The following is a 4,869-nucleotide window of genomic DNA, read 5'->3' as shown; positions in this document are numbered from 1 at the left end:
AGTAGAAATATTCATCCCCACAAAGGAGTCCATGCAGTTCCAGCAGAAATGAGAAAATACCTTTGGTATTCGAATTTCATAAATATAAATTGCTAAGAATTTCAGGAGAAGCCTGTTGTGCACAGCAATGGTCAAGGGCTTTTGTGGATGACTCATTAGGAGGCATGTAAGCTATTTGGTTTATTACAGTATGTTTTCTCTGTAGACAAAATGAACTGCACTTCTGTAAAGCTACCTGGTTATGGCTTTGCTCATTGTGAAATTGCAGCAGATCTGCCAGTACTGATCTCCAAACTCTTTGGATAATCATAATAAATTGCAGTCCTCAAATCCTGGACTCAAGACTAGATGTTTGGATTTCTACCTCAACAAAGAGGGAAGCAAAGGCACAAAATCACCATATGTACTTCAGGGGACCACACTAATCCTAGAACTGTGATATTCTCCATTATCTCTCACAGGCAAAAAATGATGCTCATCCTGAGGTTAAGCAACAGTAAGGGTAGGCTTATGAAGTCAGTGACAAGGCACTTATGTGTCAGAATTTCAGCACTGACTACTGCGAATGATAAATGCAAGTCATTTGCTTGAACACTAGTCCAGGGAGGATGGAAATTCAATGAAGAAACGGAGAGCATTTTTTGTTTGTTTTTCTGAATTTGATATTGAGATGTGCTGTGACCCTGTAACTAACACGTAAGTTTTGGAAAAGTGCAAACCCTTTGCCAATGGCAAGTCTTACATGGGAAGTACATAAAATATCTAGGATCTGCTAAGTGCTTGTTTGTTTTTACAGTATTTACTGTGACAGTGTTTGCTTTGCTAGAACATGGATGATGAAAAAAAGTCTTATTTCTTTGGTAGATAAATAATTCCCACCCTATTACCATTTTTCTAGGAACACAAATGCAACTTTGTAGTAAATGCTAATAAATTTAGTTGAAGTTGCTTAAAAAATAATTGATCAATTAGTTCCAAATTTATTCAGTATAGTTCTGAAAAATTAAAAGTTAAAAAATCAATACATATAATATTAACACCAAAGACATTGAGAAGAACATCTGAAATTTTTAATATACCAAATGGTGAGATTTAAATGATGAAATATACAACAAAATTTGAGAAAAATGTATGTTCCAACTATTTCTGTTTTCAGACATTCACAAGATACTTTCAGTCTCTTGACCACATGCTACTTTAGCATCCAGGATTTTCTCATCATCGCTGGAGTCTGTGAAAACCCAATATCCTTCAGCCCCTAGAACAACCATCACTGCACTTAAGACATAAGATATGATGAAACTCAGGCTTTTGTAAAAAACACTTTTAAAATAAACTTCTATTTAAAGAAAAATAAAAACAACAAACAGAACACAACGTCTACTTTTCATTAAAGCCTGTGAAATTACAACAGTTTTACAATACCTTTCTGGAAATTCTTTAAATAGGTAAGCATTATATGTAAAACTTTGGCATTCTCAGACATAAAATGCCCGATATCCTTGCTGTGCCATAGAAATGTGCATGTACATACAGAAAAATGACTTGTGTTCGTACCTGTCTGTGATGAAAGATGTGAAATTACGTAACCTGGCATCAGCTTGTGTTAAATTCTTCATTTATATATGCCACTTCCTAAGTGTCACAGCTCCTGCACTTATAGCTAGATAGTATATGGTTTTACAGATACATTCTAAAATTGTGTTTTAATGACAGCCTCAAAATCTTGGAAAAATGCCTCAGATTTTACTTTTTTGTATTTTTGAAAGAGTTTGTATGAAGTGATATGATGATTTCCACATTGCTATTTTCTCAGTGTACTTTTGCCCCAAGCATTATGTAGTTACTGAATTAGTATTCCACAAAAAGAAACTCCTCCCACATCAGTAACTTTAGTGTGTGGATACTTCACAGTCTAGTGTCCTGCTTGTTCTCCCTGTAGCTCTTAGTACATTGTTAATGGCAGTCTATCATCAATCACTTCTTTGCTGGATACTTGAGAAATTGTGAACTTGAAACCAACTTTTACAGTATCAGTAAAGGCATCTTCCTTAAGTACAAGGGCACCACCAGACATTACGGGCTTGATGCTTTAATTACATGCTCAAGATTAAAACAAGTGATCACATTCATAAACCTATTGCCCTGTTGAGAGCTCAAAAGACTATTGAAAACTGTTGCCTGGAGTGAGAGTGCAGGACATTGATAGGCTTCCTGGTTCCCTTGGAAGTTGTTTTTTTAAATTAAAATGAGAGAGAAATAGAGGGGAAAACCAGAAAGTGGGTAAGGTGTATCTGTGGTAGAGAAATTGTATTTTAGTAAAGAACAGCAGAAGTGCTCATGCTTCGAATGCTGACACATCAGATGCCAAACCTTTCTGATAAAATTTGTACCCTTTGGGACCCTGGGTTCACAGGTGGCACAGAAACAGCAGTGTACTATGTGGGAATTTCCGTCTATTCCCATTTTGAAATAATGCCACATCAGCCTGAATCAGTCTGCTCCAGACTGTTGCTGGTGATAGCAATACACTTTACACTAATGCTTTTACCTCTGTTACTTACAGATCTTAAACTAGCAAATTTATGGGGATTGGGAAGTATCAGATTACCAACTCTAACAGAAGCCTCCTCTAAGAAGCAGCTTTCTTTTTCACAGCTCTCAGTGGAGTCAAATTTTTACTCCAAGACCTCCAAGCAGACAAGCGGATCTATTTTCCTTTTACTAACACATATTTAGGACAGAATTACTGAAAGCAAAGACTAAAATAGGGTGAATAGATTGCAGAAAATGAAGTCTGCAGCAGCTAAACTTGTCTGCCATTTCATTAATTTCTGCTGGCAGAGACCTGACTTTTTGCTTGCTGTGCAACAGGAGACTAAATAAACGTCACACAGCTCTCTAAAATAGCAAACCAGGGCATATAGTGGTGGAGAGCTGGGGAAAGGAATTCACATTCTGGTTTTGTAGCCTAATGTAACCCAACTGTTATTTCATATTTCCACCAGAACAACTGAAGAGTGAAGAAATAAAAAGATCATCTGCTAGGCTACTCAAGTCACAATAATATTTTCTAGTGCTAAGACATATTATAGTGACATTACTGATTTATGTGTTGAAAGATCATTATGCAAGGGAAGCATCCAATTTGATTATGTTTATGTCTGGCCTTTTGCCTCTCAATTACATTCATGTTGCTTGACTTCAGGTAATGTCAGATCAAATATTGAAGTTCTAAAGTACCCAAAGAAAAACCTTAATGATGGATTTTAACATGGCAATTTCTTGAGGTAAAATAAATCAGGTCCTATCAGTAACTGTGAACATTCTCTAAGGCATGCTGAGAAAGGCAGCAATCAAGCTAGTGATACAAAACATTGTTCTGCCATTCCAAAATCAGCATTAGGATAAACCAAATATTCTACAGCCTGTGATAACAAATTTATTAACCTCTAGTATACACTAGTCACACTTGTGCACAGTTAACTGGCAGTTGTTGGGAGACTCCAGATACTTTGAGAGAAATGGAATTTTATTTTTAGGGAGAGAGTGATTCCTCTTTATAACAGATGTATAAAAGTGCAACGTCTTAACTATTTACTGCATGCAAGTCGTCTTTGTTAGCATCATACAATCTTATGCAGTAACTTATCTCTGCAAGAATACATTTGAACTCATCATTCAATTAATGCTTCTCTTTAGTTGAGTGCCAGCCTGATCACTGCATTAACCACTTCAAAGAGGAATGTAGGATAAAATTTTCAGTAACTTCTTGGCAAACACAGTTCTCTATTGGCAAGGCAAATTAAGATACTAAGATGGGCATTTTGGCCCAGTTTGGTGCATGTCAGCCTACTATATCCTTCAGTTGACTGTATCACAACTATAGTGTTAGTTTTGTTTTCTGAAATGCGTGTCTACAAGACTAACTGGATCTGTCCCTGATTACAGGAACTTTCTGAAGTTGTTCACGATTTAATTCAGCCAGTATAATCAGTTCAGTATGATACCCAGAACTGAATCTGATGCGTCAAGCAACCTTCTCTTTATGGCAAACAGGATAAAGGAAAGATACAGAAAAATAATCAGAACAAAACTGCAGAAGGAACATAAGATCAAGCAAAAAGTGCAGCCTTCTTCAGCTGTATTACACTTCATCAATTGTTCAATTTTAGCAGACCAATTTACATTTAATTCATAAAGATCAGAAAGTATTTCAGAGTGGACACACATAAAGCAGTACTGTAAAAATATTTCCTTTCAATGGCAGCAAGCAATTAATCAGTCTGATAAGACAAGTGTGCATGGAGAAGGAAAGAGTGCTTTAGACAAGGACACTAAACCTTTAATGTCATGCACAGTGACATGGCATTTTAAACATCTAAAGAGGAAGATGATTTCCTCCTTCCCTCCCCCCACTTTTTTTAAGGTCTTACTGGAAACAAACAAGAACTACTTGTTTTTCTGAGAGATGAAAGCCCAGTTCTTGTACTTCTCCGCCCCTAACACAAAGCCGAATTGGCTGAAACCTCTGAAGATTAGACCAAATGAGCCAAGCAATAGCAAAAATTAGTGGGGTTTTTCACTCAGTTTATTGGCTGGACAAATGGCAAGACTGACATAAATCAGAGGGAAAACCCACGGCATCTGAGAACTGGGAACTGAGAAGGTCTTTGAGGCTAATTCCTTCTGTAGTAATGAGACAGAAGAAGAGATTACTTGCCTTGATACCAGGTACTGACAACAGATGCGTTCCTGAGGAGCTGGCAGCTGTGTAATTTATGGCAGCCTAAAAGTACTCTGGAACTCACAGGGTTTTGGGACAGTATCCTACAAAGCGGTTGGCAATCAGGTGATGAAATCATAGTA

This window comes from Pezoporus occidentalis, unplaced genomic scaffold (assembly GCF_034315485.1).
Source record: "Pezoporus occidentalis ecotype Australia unplaced genomic scaffold, CSIRO_AGI_Poc_V1 ctg117, whole genome shotgun sequence".
Taxonomy (NCBI): Eukaryota; Metazoa; Chordata; class Aves; order Psittaciformes; family Psittacidae; genus Pezoporus; species Pezoporus occidentalis.
This window is presented reverse-complemented; position numbering follows the sequence as displayed.